The sequence below is a fragment of the Sinocyclocheilus anshuiensis genome, unplaced genomic scaffold (genome assembly GCF_001515605.1).
Source record: "Sinocyclocheilus anshuiensis isolate Anshui unplaced genomic scaffold, SAMN03320099.WGS_v1.1 scaffold23, whole genome shotgun sequence".
Taxonomy (NCBI): Eukaryota; Metazoa; Chordata; class Actinopteri; order Cypriniformes; family Cyprinidae; genus Sinocyclocheilus; species Sinocyclocheilus anshuiensis.
This window is the reverse complement of record NW_015552545.1, coordinates 1068697-1088120: the sequence shown is the minus strand read 5'-3', so window position 1 is coordinate 1088120 and position 19424 is coordinate 1068697. Positions and strand designations below refer to the sequence as shown.

The 19424-nt window shown below is 39.5% G+C and overlaps 1 long non-coding RNA gene and 1 pseudogene across 1 annotated transcript in view; both read left to right on the top strand.

Annotated features, from left to right (window-relative positions):
• Positions 1 to 15387, top strand: part of LOC107664032 (uncharacterized) — a 24810-nt pseudogene extending 9423 nt beyond the window's left edge.
• Positions 15388 to 17420: 2033 nt separating this feature from the next.
• LOC107664047 (uncharacterized) overlaps positions 17421 to 19424 on the top strand; it is a 7255-nt gene continuing 5251 nt past the window's right edge. Inside the window, exon 1 of the long non-coding RNA XR_001631416.1 lies at positions 17421 to 17496. This is a non-coding gene — a long non-coding RNA (uncharacterized LOC107664047). The remainder of the gene's footprint in view (positions 17497 to 19424) is intronic.

Below are 19424 nucleotides of genomic sequence, written 5' to 3'. Positions count from 1 at the left end.
TGGTTGGGTGTTTGGATCACTGTAAATAAACTGCACTTGGGTTCTTCATTACGCTCGCCTTCAGTGGATGATTCGTTAGAGAATACACGACCCCAAAAATGAACCCAGCAGATCGTCTAGTTTGCCTCCGTTAAGGTAATCGCTCCGTTGAGGATTATGTTCAGGACTTTTGTGGACTTTGTCACCAAGTGGATTTTAATGAGACATTCGTTAAGGACATTTTCCGCTATGGTTTGAGCAAAAATGTATCTAGTTTAATGCCACCCAATACTCCTCACTGGACTCTTGAACAATATATAGACTTTGCTGTGCAGTTGAGTGGATCTGCTTTCACTGTGGGTGTCATGGAGGAGGAACATGACACTTCCCCAAAGCCTGTTCATGTCATGCCTGCCAAGCCAAGGTCTGCTCACATCATGTCTGCCAAGTCACAGCCTGCACACGTCATGTCTGCTATGCCAAGGCCTGCTCACGTCATGCCCGCTACTCCAGGACCTGCTCACATCATGCCAGTTAAGTTAAAGTTTACTCATGTCATATCTACCAAGTCAAAGCCTGATCACATCATGTCTGCCAAGCCAGAGTCTGCTAACGTCATGTCTGCTACCCCAGGGCCTGTTCACGTCACGTCTGCCAAACCAGAGCCTGCTCCCGTCATGTCTGCTACGCCAAGTCCTCTTCACGTCACGTCTGCCAAGCCAGAGCCTGCTCACATCATCATTCAAGAGATTATTCACAACATGGCCGCCATTCAAGAACTTCATCGCAAGATGGCTGCCACACAAGAATCTCTTCACAAAATGGCCACCCTTCTAGAGTCTCATGTCTCAGCTGATCTTCCAGAGTTTCGTCATGACATGGCCGCCATTTCAGAGACTGCTCATGTTAAGCCTGAGTCCCCGGCCAAGATGGCCGCCACGCCTGAGTCCCCGGCCAAGATGGCCGCCACGCCTGAGTCCCCGGCCAAGATGGCCGCCACGCCTGAGTCCCCGGCCAAGATGGCCGCCACGCCTGAGTCCCCGGCCAAGATGGCCGCCACGCCTGAGTCCCCGGCCAAGATGGCCGCCACGCCTGAGTCCCCGGCCAAGATGGCCGCCACGCCTGAGTCTCCTTGGCATCCCCCTGGCTCGTTGGCTCTCCGTCTCCACCTCGGGCTACTCCACCACCTGCTCCGCCGCCGTTGGTCGGCCCCCTGGAGTCGGTGGACATTCCTCCTCCATGGCTCCTCCCTCCGTCGGCTCCACCGTGGGCCGCTATTATGGCTGTGGCCTGGGCCCCGCCATGGCTCCCTGCTCTGCCTGCCCCGCCATGGCTCCCTGTTTTGCCTGCCCTGCCATGGCCGCCTGTTCTGCCTGCTCTGCCATGGCCCCCCGCTGTGCCTGCTCCGCCATGGCTCCTTGCTCTGCCTGTTCCACTTCATGGGCCTGGTCCTCCATCCCTCTCCCAGTTCCGCCTCCACTCCACCACCCTCCTGGACTTTTTGGGTTTTGTTTGGGCGTCTGGAGCCGCCCTTAGAGGGGGGGAAATGTAATGTGGTGTTTGGGCTCTCCCAGTTCCGCCTCCACTCCACCACCCTCCTGGACTTTTTGGGTTTTGTTTGGGCGTCTGGAGCCGCCCTTAGAGGGGGCGGGGGTATGTAATGTGGGGTTTGGGTTTTGTTTTTGTTTCATGTTCATGTCCATGTCTTTTATTTTGTAATTGTTTCCTGATGTTAGTGTCATGCTTCCCTTGCCTCATGTCTCTCTGCCTTGTGTCATGTTCTGATTGGTTGTTTTAGTCATGTGTCTTGTTTCCCATTGGTTTGTTCTTGTCATGTGACCCTCTTGTTTCCTATAAGTAGCCATCATGTTGCCATTGTCTGTCGTCGTTTATTGATGTTGTAACCCGCTGTTGGTGAGTCTAGTCTGTTATACCTCGTCAAGCCTGTTCATGTCAAGTCAAGTCTGTTCATGCCTCGTCAAGTCAAGTCTGTGTCTCTAGTCTTCGTCTGTTTGGATGTTTGGATCACTGTAAACAAACTGCACTTGGGTTCTTCACTACGTTCGCCTTCAGTGGATGATTCGTTACAAAAGCTCAATTGACATTTCAGTTTATGTTACAAATGTAATTTGCATTTTGTCAGAAGTTATGATGACCCTGTGCAGCACCCTATTTCCATTGAAAGGATGTGCTCCCTATACTGATTGGAGATGTCACCCGAAACCATTCTGTTACGCAGAGCAGTGAAATTGATTGTGACACACAGTGTGAAGGAAATAATTGCTGATTCATAGCCTGTTGAGAGGTAGACAGGTTAAAATGGAGGATTCGATATGATACTTGATGTATAGATTTCACAACCACCATCACTGACCATTGAGTTTCTAATGCTGGTCAAGTTCTGTTTTTACAGCAGCTATTAACAAGCTGATCTGTGGAGCATTCTAGAGCACATTGGGGTATTTTTTTATAATTTCCAGTTTGTGTTCTGTGGTTGCTTGAGAATAGTGCAATGTGGAACTGAAGGGAATTGAAGCAGGGTTGCTTTGGTAAACAGGGATCTCCTGCTTAGGAATGAAAGAACTTGGGGTTAATAGACATACAAGAGTATGGGGGATTGATAAACACTCCATACTAACATAATCAACACCCCCCCCAGCCCCAGCAGAACAGCACTCAGCGGGAATTTATGAATTTATTAAACATAAAATGCTTATCCCGGCAACTGTTAGCATGTATTAACTTCACTATCTACATGTTATTGTGGATTTTAATGGGGAAGTGCATGAATGTGTGTCTGTGTGTATGTATAGATTTCAGGAAGATTTTGTCCTTTTGTCATGTATGTGAGATCTGTGAGTTTGCTTTACGAAATTATTTAAACGATCAAGGGTTATTGCTCCTCCTACTGATGTTGGTATTTGGATTATGCAAAATAACTTGGCAGTTTTCCACTTTGAGTCAATCATGAGAAATTAGCTTTGTGTTTTGCTTTGGATTTACCATCTCTCTTGTGGTAAAAAACATATTTTGCATTGGGAAATTACTGTAAAGCCCAAAACAATATTTAATTAATGCAAAATACGGTGGTTGTGCATCCTGATAGCACTGCGGTATTCTTGTGAATGCGTCCCTCTGCTTGTTTAATTGATGATGAAGTGAAGCCTCTCCCTCTTCCTCTTGACTCCATGACGAATGATGAATGAAGCATCGCTGGTGTAGGATTGGCTGAAATGCTCATTTAACATGTCAGGAGCGAGTAGAGTGAATGTAAATTATGCATAGATCCGCATTAGCATTATGTCATCTGCAAGAAGCTGACTGGACTTGCCGATGTCTTCATTCACTCTAACATAAACTCCCCTGTAGTCTCACTGATGCTGATGTTATAGCATCTTACAAGGTTGCCTTTTGAGATTGCCTTCTAAATATTGCTGTATTAACATCAAGCATGTTAAATGGACAGCTAGATGTTTATCTCTAAATTTCTTTCATGTAAAATGTATTCCAAATTTAGTCTTTTTTTCTTTCTTTAATATCAAAAATGGTAAGTAATGGAAAGTTATGGAATATAAAAATATAATGAATGATAAAATATGAATATAAATGTAGAATCTAAAATGTATATTTAATATAAATGAATATATGCTTTTCTAATTATTCTCTGTTTATTTTATTGGCTTTTGCTCTTTGTGCAGTTCCCTCTGACACATTTGTATTTGACTAAAAATGAGTCAAGTGGCTACTCATGTGGCTAAATTGTTCAGTTTTAAGTGTTAGTGCCCTCTCTTTGTCTATCCCTTTCTTTACCTTTCTGTCTCTCTTCCCATGTTCCCCCCAACCCCTGTCTCTTTCTATCCTGAAGTCACGCTAATCTGTGATCATGGCATTAATAGACACAGACCAGAACAGCACTCAGCGGGAATTTATGAATTTATTAAACATAAAATGCTTATCCCGGCAACTGTTAGCATGTATTAACTTCACTATCTACATGTTATTGTGGATTTTAATGGGGAAGTGCATGAATGTGTGTCTGTGTGTATGTATAGATTTCAGGAAGATTTTGTCCTTTTGTCATGTATGTGAGATCTGTGAGTTTGCTTTACGAAATTATTTAAACGATCAAGGGTTATTGCTCCTCCTACTGATGTTGGTATTTGGATTATGCAAAATAACTTGGCAGTTTTCCACTTTGAGTCAATCATGAGAAATTAGCTTTGTGTTTTGCTTTGGATTTACCATCTCTCTTGTGGTAAAAAACATATTTTGCATTGGGAAATTACTGTAAAGCCCAAAACAATATTTAATTAATGCAAAATACGGTGGTTGTGCATCCTGATAGCACTGCGGTATTCTTGTGAATGCGTCCCTCTGCTTGTTTAATTGATGATGAAGTGAAGCCTCTCCCTCTTCCTCTTGACTCCATGACGAATGATGAATGAAGCATCGCTGGTGTAGGATTGGCTGAAATGCTCATTTAACATGTCAGGAGCGAGTAGAGTGAATGTAAATTATGCATAGATCCGCATTAGCATTATGTCATCTGCAAGAAGCTGACTGGACTTGCCGATGTCTTCATTCACTCTAACATAAACTCCCCTGTAGTCTCACTGATGCTGATGTTATAGCATCTTACAAGGTTGCCTTTTGAGATTGCCTTCTAAATATTGCTGTATTAACATCAAGCATGTTAAATGGACAGCTAGATGTTTATCTCTAAATTTCTTTCATGTAAAATGTATTCCAAATTTAGTCTTTTTTTCTTTCTTTAATATCAAAAATGGTAAGTAATGGAAAGTTATGGAATATAAAAATATAATGAATGATAAAATATGAATATAAATGTAGAATCTAAAATGTATATTTAATATAAATGAATATATGCTTTTCTAATTATTCTCTGTTTATTTTATTGGCTTTTGCTCTTTGTGCAGTTCCCTCTGACACATTTGTATTTGACTAAAAATGAGTCAAGTGGCTACTCATGTGGCTAAATTGTTCAGTTTTAAGTGTTAGTGCCCTCTCTTTGTCTATCCCTTTCTTTACCTTTCTGTCTCTCTTCCCATGTTCCCCCCAACCCCTGTCTCTTTCTATCCTGAAGTCACGCTAATCTGTGATCATGGCATTAATAGACACAGACAGGCGGAGGAGAGGTATCACAGCCCCTCCTTCCTCCCTCTGCAGCGCGAGTAGCAGCCCCATTGTCTGCTGGCGTCGTTGGAGTAAAGTGCCGAATTGCCTGGCTTTATTCAAATGATATCACATTTGATAAAGTCATCTTTCAACGAAGAACATCATATAGTTCTGACCCTATTATTACAGGTACACAGTATCATTAAACACTGTTTTTAGATGATGTGATCAAACGTGGCCTTTTCGCTCCCGTCGCACCCCTAGGGCAAGTACGATCCACCCACAGACCAAACCCTCTGGAGTTCTGAGTCGCACCCTAGCTCTTTCTCTTTCTGAGCCCCCACAACACTTCGAGCCAATCGGTACCTTCACCAGAACCAGAAGAGCCATCTCTCGGCAAGGTCAGGCTCAGGCCTGCAGCCACTTTCTGCCCGAGGGCTTCGCAAATTTACTTTAATTTCATCAAGCTGTTATTGCTGTAAATGGAATAATGAGTTGATAAATATTGCTGTGGGTTTAGATTTTTGGTTAGATGTTTCGTTTTAACAATTACGTTTTAACAATTGTTTCATTTTAGATTTTTGTAGAAATTTTAGAAATTAGGACTAATAATAATAATACAATTTAAAATATGTATGCATGTATGTATGTATGTATGTATTTATCTATTAAAATACAATGGATGCTGGAATTTTATTGTTATGGATAATAATAATAATAATTATTATTATTATTATTTTAATAAAATTGTTGTTGATTATAATTAATTTTCAGACTACATTACTTTAATAATGATAATAACAATAATATTTAAGAATGTACATTATATTGTTGTTGTTATTACAATTTACAGAATACACAATATTTTAATAATAATAATAATTTATAATTAAATTTGTAATTATTAAATTGTATTATTATTATTATTATTATTGAATACTATTTTAATCATTAAAATTATTATTTGTTGTTGTTGTTGTTAATAATAATAATAATAATAACATTTCCAGAATCCAAAATACATATTAAATGAGTTCAATTATTTATTTTTATTGGAATAGTTCCATTTCCTGTCTTTAAAGGAAGTTAAGGTGTCCGTACAGAATTAAGTGTCAAATAGGTGTTATCCTTTCTATTGCAGTGCCCTTGATGTCTGCACAAAGCCAGGCCTGGCCTGCTGTGGATCCCTTGAGCATCCAAGGGAGTAGCAGCTGTTCGCTCAGTGTATGTGTGTATGTGTGTGTGCTCACAGACGCAGCTGTGTGTATATGTTTTCTACTGCTATTAATCATGAGTGCCCTGGCTAAACACTGTTTGAGTTGAATCTGTAAACATTGATAGCTGTCCTTGTGCAACTGGAAAGGTTTGATATGGGCTTTAGGCGCATGTTTATTTCATTTCTAGGGAGGAGGGGGACTTAATGCTCAATAGGATGTGAGGGTCACAGGCTCTGTACATATGCCCCAGCAACAACATTTTTATTCAATCTAAGTCTTATTCATTATAATACATCAAAATATCATTCCTAAATATCTTTACCTTAAATTAATTCAGCTGTACACATTAGATGTCTAAAAGTGACTTTTTATCACTGAACCTGATGGCATTTGTGAAGTTCAGTCTGTTTTGTTGTAATCAATCAGCTCGCTACTTTCAAAAAAAAAAAAAAAAAAATTAGTTGTTGCCTCCTTGTTCCACTGCTAAACCACCGGGTGTGTGTTCACGGTGTGTGTGTGTTCACTGCTGTGTGTGTGCAATTTGGATGGGATAAATGCAGAGCACTAATTCCGAGTATGGGTTACCATACTTGGCCACATGTCACATGTCACGTCACTTTAAAATGGGCTTCATAAATCTTTATGTGCACATTTGACATGATTACACAGGCAGATCATTGAGAAAATAAGGAGAAAATTGTTAATTTCTGACCGCAAGGTCTGGGCGTTTGACCAAGCACACGTCTCTGTTCTTCACAAAATGTTTTCCAAGCCGGTTATGTTGATGTTCTCTGGATGCCCATGATGTGATGTGTATTTTTCCACTCTCAAATGTGAATCTCAATCGAGTGCATCACTTCAGAGAGCAACTCTGAGAGCCTAAGCCAATCAGCAGTGTCATCGAGCCAAGGCTTGGTATGATGCCGTTTAGAATGCAGGTGACAAAATGCCCCCCCCGGAAACTTCCATTTGCCAGTGGGCATCTGATTAATCACGATTATCATACTATTATCATACAATCACACACTAATCGTACATGCAGCAGGGTCCCATCTGTGGTGTGTGTGTGTGTGTGTGTGTGTGTGTGTGTGTGTGTGTAAGAAATATTTTCTATGAAGAAAGGTGTTTAAATATTAATCCTGTCTATCATTTTAAACTTCATTTTACAACTGCATGGAGTATTCCATTGAATTGAAATGGATGAATTGCCTCCAGTGAAAGATCTCATTAATTCCATTAATTGCAGTAGAGAATGGGTTGGCTGCTGTTTATTTGCACTGGCTGAATGACAGCTCTGATAGTGAGTGAGGCAGATAAAGGCTCTTTGCTATGGATCAGTGGATTGCCCACAAGTTTTTAATTCCGTGATGTCAGAAGTCGCTTAAATGACTGTTTGTGAAAAGAAAAATATCAGACTGTCTTGTTAAAAAACGCATCACAAATAATCCAGGTCATTTGACTGAAAGAGGTGCGATGCACTTTCTGTTCAGCTCTATTTTGATTTTGCAGATTGTATCTTTTTTTGTGTGTGCAAATTATAATGTTTAGATGATTAAAAAGTTACCTATCCCGCAATAAATTATGTAGACAACTCAAAAATTAATTTTAAAGTGAATAATTTTGCCCTCGTTTGACCTTCTTTAGCGGTAGCCCTACAGCAGTTTTTAATTTAGAGTGTGCTGAATATAAACATCCCTCTTATGACTTTCTGATTCCACAACAGCATCTCTACTCCAGGAAAGAGGCCCAGTGGCGTGACCGTCTTCCCCCTCTATCGGTGCAGTTTCATTGGCAATTCTAACACTGAGAGTGGAAGACAACAGGCAAAGCATGATTCTAATGAAACATCCCCCTATTGTCTCTAAATCATCTCCGTTATTGAATGCAGTGCAATCCACACCTGGCTCCAACCCTGGAGAGCTTCGGCAGCCTCTATCTCTCCCTGTCCCTCCTGCTCCATCTCTCTCTCTCTCTCTGTAAATGCAGGATTAGCCATTGAAAGAGCATTCTTGGTTATCAAATTCATACAAACGGCTTTTGCTTTTGTGTAGTGCTTTTAATTAAATCCTACTGGGGGGCTGGAACTGACCTTTTGAGTGGAGAACTGATTAAGTGCACAATGCCCAGTTATTTCTGAACCACAGTCTGTTGCATAGAGCCACTGATTAACTTTCTGTTTAGGATGACTTGGCTTGAATCTCATTCACACACAGGCCAAGGAGAGAAGAAAAAAAAATAGGAGTAATCAATTCTGGTTTAGAATGTAGATTAGGAGCGATAGCATCAGGTAATTAACAGGGGTAAGGGTGGCATTTTCGTACGTGAAGTACAGTGAAAAAGGGTTTATTTGAGAACCGAGATGGATATTTAAGAGGATAAAGGTGAAATCAGGGTGGTTAGCTTTTCTTTGAAAGGATTAGTGGATTGTTATCGTGAATCCCCCGAAAAGCTCAGTGCAATTAAAGCAGATGTGCGTGATCATAATGACCAGAGTGCCAGCAAAGTTTCCGCTATGAAACACTTGAAATCTCTGCTAATATGTGAGAATAACCAGACAATTATATATCAAAAGTTTGGAGTCTGTACGATTTTTTTTAAATGTTTTTAAAAGAAATCTGTTATAGTTGCCAAGGTTGCATTTGTTTAATCAAAAATACAATAAAATAGTAATATTGTGAAATATTATTTCTATTTAAAATAACTTTTCTATTTTAGTATATATTAAAATGTAGTTTATTCCTGTGGTGGCAAAGCTGAATTATCAGCAGCCATTACTCGAGTCTTCAATGACACATGATCCTTCAGAAATCATTCTAATATGCTGATTTGCTGCTCAAAAACCTTTTGACAACAGTTTTGCTGCTTGATATTTTTTGTGGAAACCATGATAAATTTTTTCAGAATTCTTTGATGAATAGAAAATTCAAAAGAACAGCGTTATTTTAAAAAGAAATCTTTTCTAACATTCATTACCGGCACTATTGATCAGTTTGGTGCATCCTTGCTGAATAAAATGAATTATTTATTTAAAAATTAATCTTACTGAACCAAAGATTTTTGAACAGTAGTATATATATTATTTTTTTTAAATCCTTCTTTTATTTTCTTCCCTTTCTCTATTGTATTTATTTGTTGTAATTTTAAATATTATATTTTACAAATAAATTCTTATTTTATCCTTTAGTTTCCCCCATGTTCATTTGCTTCAAAAGGTGATACAATGAAAAACTGCAAAATAATTTTTCTTTATTTGTAAAAAGTAAATGGCAGAGGTTTATAGAAGATGATGTATGGCATTTATTTTCTACATTAGTGTATTGTTAATTTGAATTAAATGCCAGCATATGTGTTTTTACTTGGTGCTCATTCAGTGTTTGTCTGGATTAGGGTGGATCTGAGTTGCGAGAGGGTCTCTCTCCTCAACCCTCTGGGCGTCATCTCACACACTCCTGCAGGGGACAGCCTGCCCCAGAGGAGACCCTCACTGGACCCTGCTGCAGTGCTGGTGAGACCACATATCCCAACTGCATACAGTTATTAACAGCTATTTTAAATTGTGAAAATAATATTTCACAATATTATATTTTACTGTATTTTTAATTTTAAAAAATGCTTCTTTGGTGAGCATAAGAGACTTCTTGCGATGTGAATTAGATATATGCATTTACAATGTTTTGATTTACACAGAAATGCCCATTTGCCTCTTTGACCTTTGCTCTATCCTCAGCACCTTCTGTATGCAGTCAGACACCCTAGGTGCAAACAGAAGTAGACATGTCACTTTAGATCAGTGGAAATATGGCAATATGGCACCCGCATGTTCACTTCCCCTCTTTTTTGGTCTTTGTTTCACCCCTCCTTCAAAGAGCCAGTGTTCCCAGGACAGCATATGTTTGATCCACAACACTCTGCTTCAGTCTTGGACACTAATCCGCTCCTCGCTGGACCTTCTCCCATGGGCTCCATTCAGCCTCCAGGAAATGAGAGTGACCCCTGGAGGCCCAGTCTAGCTTTGCAAGGGCCCACGGATCTGTCAAAGCCTGGGACTCCCCACCATAGGCAAAAGCCTCTCCAGAAACATCCATCAGCTCAGTCTGGCTGCTCCTTTACTGCTCCCTCTGGACCAAAGGCACATGGTAATATTCAAGGACGTAGCATAATGGTCACTTGTATCTATGAGACCGCTCTGCCAATTGTGATTTGATTGATTAATGTGTGTGCCTTATGAAGGCTATTAACCTCTTCTGATTCTCAAGGATTTTTGCCTTCATAAATGCTCTTCAGTTCTGTTACCTTATCTTTAGGTTTAGTGTGCTTCCCCAAATGAAGTAACAAGTGCCTATTTGTGCTGTTTATTTGTTGAACCTGTGACCTAGTGGTTAGTTCACATTGCTTTCACTTATTAGACTGTTGCACATATGGACAGCATTAGTTTAAATCTGGTTTTTGACACAAATAAAATATTTAAAATACTGTTAATACCATGTTAAATACATGAAATACATTTAATGTCTACTCTAAATGCATATGCACTTCAAAGTAGTAATTGGATGAATAATAGTAGGCCCCTTTTGTTCTCATGGACAGATGGACCCACAGGCTATGCTGCCCTCTAGTGTTTAAAGGCAGTTTTGGGCAATTACTCTGTTTCCAGTTTGGCTTCAGTATGCTGAACTGGATTATTTCAACATCAAGCTCATTTCATTTTGCTTACTGTTTTTTTTTTTAACTGATCTATACACACACTTCTAATATAACCTGAGTATTATTTATCTTCTTTATTTATATTTACACATTTATATGCAATTGAGTTTTGGAGCTGACCTTGTTTATATGATATTTTGTTTATCTAGCACATTTTACTTTATTTATTAAGCACAGTGACCTTTGACTTAGACTCTTCCTCTGCCTGTCAATCAAAGAAACCCACTGGCTGCCAACTCATTACAGGCCCCCTTCTGACTGCCCACAACACCAAACACAGAGCAAATCCCAGTGTCGATCTGCCTTCATCAGGAGTGCCAGGGAATTTCATTGGTTAAAGCTGCAACCCATTTAGTTTAGTTTTTAGTTAGATGTTTTGAGATTTTCAATGCAATTTTTAATGCTGATTAAATTATTAAGATTAGTAATTAATATTATTTTAGTTTTTTCTTGCAATTTACAGTACACTACTGTTCAAAAGTTTGGGATCAGTAAGATTTTTAATTTGTTTTTGAAAGAATTATCTTATGATCACCAATTTGATTTAAAAATACAGTAAAAAAGAGTAATATTGTGAAAAATTATTGCAATTTACTTTTTTATCTGTAAATTAATTTATTCCTGTGATGGCAAAGCTGAATTTTTAGCAGCCATTACTCCAGTTTTTAATGTCACATTTGTAAATATTTCTTAGTATTATCAGTATTGAAAACAGTTGTACTGCTTAATATCTTTGTGGAATCCATGATACATTTTTCAGGATTTTTTTTTATATATAGAAAGTTCAAAAGAACAGAATCTAGTTGAAATAGAATCTTTCTAGATGTCTTTACTGCCTTTTTTTTAAAAACAATTTAATGCATCCTAACCTCAAACTTGTGGAATTTAAACAAATTTTGGTCCTCTTTCCATTTCTTCACTCAGTGTTTCACTACATGTAAAACTTAAAATTTATATAACTTTCTTTAATCCAGAAAGCCTCAGTGGTTTCATAGCGTGGCTGATCTCTTATTACCAACTGCAGCACATATCTATTTCTAATAACAGCCTCCATCCCACTCAGAAACCTGCTGTGCTGGTAAGAGCTGTTGCCAGGATGGTGCAGAGTGCCAAGCCAATGGCTGTTGCCAGGGGGATGCCCATTGCTGCAAGGCAGCCAGCAAGTGCCAAGTCTAAGATATCTGCCAAAACTCCACCAGCGCCAGGGATGCTGGGAAGAAATGTGGGTCAGAAGGTCAAGGTGCAGCCCTAAACTCCTCCAGCTACTCAAAACATATTGCAAAGCCGCTAAACATGACAAACAACAAAGAGGTCAGTGTGATGTCTGTGACAGTCACAACTTTATTAAATTAAAAACCTTTATGTTAGCTGTGTTGTACTGTTTAGCATCATTTCACAGTTTTTGGGTCGATATGTTTGAAGGCTTTGTAGCGGCTCTCTCTCATTTTCTCTGGACTTTTAGATGAAAGTGTGTGGTAATAGAGCCTTTCACCCCATGCTCAAGGTCAGGCAGTCTGTGTGAAAGCTGTTCATTAGACCAATTATTACCTCTAACAATGCAGTCAGGAGGAAATCAATAGTCACTGTCAGGGCTGTTTCAATGCCTAGCTCTGAAAATCAATCAGTCCGGCTTCTATCTGCATTCTCCTCCTTCAGTCATGTTCAGACAGCAGACATTTGCCGATATCAGCAAGGATTTTTGTATTAAAAAATGCTTTAATAATATTTAGCAGAATGTCTGCACCTTAAGCAATAATAGAACAATAACTTATAGTGGTTTTCTTTTAAAAAAAAAAAAGTGTTCATTATAAAACAAATTATGTGCTAATAAATGTCCAGGCTTGCTGTGATTATACCATTGAATTGTTTATTATTAGTTTTGTTATTCTCAGTGTGAGGAGGAGGAGTTCTACATGGAGAGGCTGCAGGAGCAGATGCGACTGAGGGAGCAGGTTATCAAACAGAAGGAATGGATGAGATCTAGATGGGCCGTAAACAAGAAGCATCTGCGGCAGGAGCACTTCCAAACTGATAGTTCCACTGGGCACTGGAACAACAACCAAAATCAACAGAAACAGTCGTGCATCTTGGTTTCTTGCCCTCGAAAGGTTACGCACCAGCAGCCCTTCCATAATCCCCCTCACTGTCTTGGAGTGCCATCCAGAATTTCAGCCCTTGCCTTCACAGCAGCACCAGTACCAGGTTTTAGTACCCCCACTTCAGCCTCCATGGCAACAAGCTCCACCGGCACGAGGGAATCCATCAGGCCGTGCAGCAGAGCTGCAGCATAATCAGTCTCATCAGTGGGTCGCAGACAGGGTGGTGTTACAGGGAATAGAACAACACTTTAAAATGCAAAATTTTACATTGGAGTTTACATTGGGGTGAATTAATGAAATACGAAATTTCCAAACTAAGTTAATAAATAACATATATATTAATATATAATATAATATCCTCCTCTTCCATTGGTCAAACAAACAATAGATTGATCACTATTTTATTGGAATCTGTTTCATGATGTTACCTCTGGCATGTTTTTAAACTTTTTCCACATGTTAATAATATCTCTAGGACATACTGCCTTTTGGTGCTGTTTCCACAGTATATATTGTATGTCCATATATTATTACATTCAAGTGGAGAGCAATAAGTACATGATTGGATTAGAGGTCATTTTTCCTTTCAAGATGCTACCCAGGGACATTGTTCCGCTGTCAGTCTCATCCGCGCTGACAATGTTATCTCTCTCCCTCTCTCAAGTATCAAGTATCTTTCAGGTGTTCAGAATTGGATGTCACCCCCTGAAGACGTGCAATTAATCTTTGGTGTGTGTTTGCAGGCAAGAATGTGTGTGTGTGTGTGTGGGCGCGTTCTCTTAATACCTGTAAATAGAGAGTTGCTAGTATGGCGGATTTGGATTGAAGAGCTTAGCCACAGATAAGGGAAATTAATTTTTCATCAGGAATAATAGCAGGCGTGCCAACAGGGAACACAAAGCAGGAGTGAGGGCGAGCGGGGAATTTGTCAAGTGTTGTCACCCCGGGATAATACTGCTTAGTGTGTGATTGGTGTAATGGAGGGCTGTGATTTCTATGGAGGGGGATTAATCACTTTACACTGAGAGCAGCGGAATACAGAAAGCGCTGTTTCACTGCATCAGATCGTGCGGCTTTGATTTGGGATGTCCTTGGGACATGTTTATAGCATAATATGGTTTAAGATGTATTCACACTTAATGCATCAAAACAGATGTATCCAGAGCAGTAAACCAATTTGGATTTAAACCTCCTTACAACGGAGCTTCATACTTGGATAACTACTAAATGCCTTGACTTTGCTCAAAAGTAGTTTCATCGGTTAATTCATCCCACCCAAAGCAGCTAAATGAATGTAAAGTGAAGATTTTGATTAGAAAGCATTTTTATGGATTCACACTGGGGACAAAAATTATTATGAATTTTTTTTATTCACATGTAACTGTTGCAGTTACGCACCATTTGGTGGTGCTAACATACTTAAACTGTTTTGCATTAAACACGATGACATAATTAATTCTAATTGGTCTAACACATACACTACCATTGGAAACTTTCAGTAGGGTCAGTAGGATTTTTTTTAAAGGATTTAATACTTTTATTTAGCAAGGATGCTTTAAATTGATCAAAAGTGACAGTAATGACATTTTATAATGTTGCAAAAGATTACTGTTTCAAATAAATGCTCAACGAATCCTGAAAAAATGTATAACAGTTTATACAAAAACATTAAGCAGCACAACTGTTCAACATTGATAATAATAAGAAATTATTCTTGAGTACCAAATCAGCATATTATTAGAATGATTTCTGAAGGATCATGTGACACTGAAGACTGGAGTATTGATGCTGAAAATTCAGCTTTGCCATCACATGAATAAATTACTTTTTATAATATATTAAAATTTGCAATATTACTGTTTTTACTTACCTTGGAGAGCATAACAGACTTTTAAAAAGACAAAAAAAATGTTACTGTTAAAAATGACTCCAAACTTTTGAACGGTATTGTACTAATTTGGGGCTGTCAAATAGGTAAAATTTTGTAATCAGATTATTTGCATGAGATGCCGATTAAGCAATCAAATTAATCACATGTATCAATATTTGCTGAGGAAATAAAGATTTGCCCCTCAAATAAACAACTTCAAAGACATTACATTACACTGGAAGTAAAGTTGAAATTAATAGTTAAAAATAATTCAGCTCTCAATACCTTTGCATTGTGTTCCATTCTGTTGCACTCTATCTGTTTTTAAATGTGTCCTTTGTAGATGGCTCTTCACACATTCTATATCCACTGCTCTCAATAGCTGTGGTTTGGCAGTAGTAGTAATTGACTGTGGTCTCACGAAAACTTGAATGTTTAACTGTTCTTGAATTTGCATTTTTTATTGTTTTTGTTTGTGTTAAATAATAATAAATGATTGCATAATTTTTTTAAATAATATATAATAATTGCAGTTAATGTGTTGACAACCCTAATCCTAATATATACAACACAGACTGTCCCATTGACCATGTGGGAAAAATCAATTATGTTCAGGTCTGTTCTCCTGCAGGAAATGTTGTGATGTTGTTTAACATCATAACATAGTCTGTGGGAGTGCCATTGTTGTACATCACTCTAGGCCAGTTGTTTTGACTGTAGGCCTGGGGATGCCCACTGCTTTCACAGCAGTGTAGTGGTCAGGTGTGACATTGAGCCCCAGCCAGCCAAGAGAGGTGCGGAACTTGAAGCAGAGAGAGTCACAGGGACTCCTGATTTGTTTATGCTCATTAAGCTCTGAGGTGGGAGGTGGGATACTCTCGGCAGGACGACAGGAAGGTAGATGCAGCATGGGAAGGTCAGGAAGACACATGGAAGTGGACTAAAAATACGCTGAAAGCTCATGTCCATCCTTAGACCTGCATGCCACCATTAGGGATGAAAAATAAGCCCTGGGTCGTCACATGTGGTTGCCGCAAGCCCGCCGGCCGCTCATTCGTCGAATCCGCCGGCTGCGCTGTTCTCAAGCCTGCCGGCCGTTCCTCACTCTAGCCCACCGCCGCTCACTCTAGCCGCCAGCCTCCGCTCACTCTAGGCCACCGTGTGTTTCGTTGTGAAAGCGAAACCAGTTTGTTTGGTCTTCCAAAAGAGGACACGACTAGAAATCAGTGGTTAAGTTGTATTTACAACACTGTTCCAGAACAGTTCAACCCAAATATTAATTTGTGTGCAGCACATTTTATGGAGGACTGTTTCCTGATCCTGGTAGAGTAGACTACAATGCCGGCTGTTCTGACTCACAGACTGTAAGTACATTTTCATTTAAAGGAACACTCCACTATTTTTGAAAATAGGCTCATTTTCCAACTCCTCTATAGTTAAACAGTTGAGTTTTACTACACTCTTAGATGATATGCAATGATATTACGCAGCGCCTAAAAATAGGCTAACTTCCGTCAACATAACCAGCGTGACCACCTGCTTGCACAGGATGCGTGCTGGGGACTATTTTCAGGCACTGCGTAATATCATTGCGCCTGCTGCACCCATAGTACGGCAGCAAAGTTCCTTGATTATTACGCCGGAATGAGAGTATAGTTCCTAGCCATACCGACCTAGAAAATCGCAGGTTTTCATTTTCCGTCGGTCTTAGTACACAATGTAACTACAGAAGAGTCAAGTTTTAAATAGGAAAAATATCGAAACTCTTTGGTCATTTTTGAGCGAGATGCTAACGGTCTAATCAGATTCAATGATCTATGCTAAGCTACAGCTAAAAGTGCTACCGCCAGACCCGGAGATCTGCTGAATGGATTCGAAAACGGTAAAACTCAACTGTTTAACTCTAGGGGAGTTGGAAAATTTTACCCTACTAAAAAATAGTGGAGTGTTCATTTAAAGGATTTGCCACTGAAACGTGAGTTTTGAGCAGTGTAGAGTAGCGCTTGTTTGTCATTTCTCCGATCACAAATGCAGACATGGTTTTATGTTTACGCGGCGCGATGCAACGCAATGCATAAAAAGACAGTATAAGTCATTATAATCCGTAATTATGTCCCCACTGGATGCAACAAATGCCTCGTTTATAAATGGGTTTTAATGTTTTTGAATGGTTGCTGGTAGCCATTGACTTCCATAGTATTTTTTTCCATACTATAATAATGAATCAGACTTAAGTTATAATTTTTCCTTTCTCTTTTTTAACATTCTTGTTTTTGTTTTTGTTGTTGTTGTTGTTGCTGTTTTTTTTTTTTTTTTTTGTGATCTCACACCACAGATGAGTGAAATGACTAATGCAGTAACTGAAATGAAGCCCAGAATTGTCACCTTCAGAATGCCTGATTCATCTCCACCTTCATTTCAGCAACACAGTCTCAAGTTAAACTGTCCCAAACAGGGAAGGGGATTCGGCACAAACCAGCTCCAGGATGAGGTAAATGTGTCTCTGTCCTTATCATGTTGTGAACGCGGGAGAATGCTACACTTTATTCTTTAATCCTTATAACTTATTGTCCATATTTCTGTTCAGTATACCTATGGAACTTGATAATCGCATGCCTAGGAGTTTGAACCTCATGTCTAAACCTCACATCAACTACATTTCAGTGATATTTCCTGGGCAACAAAAAGGTAAATGTTCACTAGTGTAGCGATTTACGAAGCCCCGAAATCACTGTCAAACCAAGTAACTTTCTGTTGGTCAATGCATCAAATTTGCATGACCAACTTGAACATGAGAGAAATCTGCTTGGGGAACTTTTTCACCCTCATGCGAAGCTCCTGATCGCTTGGATTCTTATTGAAATTACTGTGTTTCGTCCATGAAATTTTGCAGAGCAGTGGTAAATGTGACCGCATCTTTGGTCTGGGTAGATGCCATATTTAATTTGATGACAATGAAGGTTCTTTTTGGATTGCGTGTTCATGACACACTGACTATGTCATTATAAAGACTGTAAATCTATCCCTCCCGGCTTTTTCATCAGCGTAGAATTCTACTCTGACTAAGGTCTGTCAAGAACCATTGACCAGACTGTATGTCCATCCCTTACAGCCACATTTGCGTAAAATGAAATATGGCATCTACCCTCACAAAGGTCTGCTCTTTTGTTAGTCAATAGAGTCAAAAAACATTGCGGCATCTCGTCCGTAATGAAACATCAGCAAACGCCAGAAGGGCAAACTAAATTGGTCGTCTCGGCATGCGCCTGGTGCTCGCTGCAGGTTGTTGTTCAGGGGCGAGGTAGAGTCGGAGAGGGCCAGATGGGCAGTGCCCACTTGGTGCCAGGCAAACAGACGAGCAGTAGAGCGGGAAGAAGGGGGGAGAGGATGGGCAAGGCTGCAGACCTGGTGTCAGTTGAAGGGCTTTCTTCATCAACCGCTGGGGTCCATCTGAAAAACCTGCTGATGTCAGTAAAACCCATTCAGGTAGGTCAAATCCCCGCTCCCCTCCCAACTCCACCACTCACTGTCAGGCCCATCTACTCACCCTGGAAAGCTGATACGATCAGTGCAATTTACTGTGAAACAGCTTAACCCCTTTGTGAAAGTTAGTGCAGTTAATGACACGCTGTCCTGGTGCAGACGTTTGAAATAAAACTATCTTAAATGAGCAGGCAGTTTCATAAGACTGGCACTGCATTCCTCTGCCTTTGGTGTTTGTCTTCTTGGAAACATCTTCAGTTTCTCATTGTTTGAAGTGTCTTCTAAAATGGTGCCGATGATGTCTTCAAAAGTACAGTATGGCTGCTGAATATAAATGCTCTTTCGTCTCTACCGTAGTTTATGTAATTTGGTAAAACTTTAGGTTCAGTTCATTAACATTAGGCATTTTTGACAGAAATGAAAACGAGGCTGTGAGGGATAAAAATAGAGTGTGTTCAATGGATTTGTACTGTAGTTTAATAACATAATAGGGTTTTAGTAAGATGAAAAGAAATCAGTTTCTAATGCTTAATGGCGAAGCTGAATTTGCAGCAGCCATAGTGTCATGATCCTTCAGAAATCATTCTAATATGTGACCCTGGACCACAAAACCAGTCTTTAAGTCGCACAGTTATATTTGTAGCAATAGCCAAAAATACATTGTATGGGTCAAAATTATAGATTTTTCTTTTATGCCAAAAATCATTAGGAAATAAAAGGGGTTATATGATGTTGCTAAAAAGAACATTATTTTGTGTATTTGGTGTAATGAAATGTGTTTATGCGGTTTAAGGTTAAAAAAAAACATTATTTTCCACATACTGTACATTATTGTTTCTCCTCTATGCCCCCGCCTTCCTGAAACGGTCGATTTTTACAAAGCTCATCGGTCTGAAAAGCGAGGTGTGCTCTGATTGGCCAGCTATCCAGTGCATT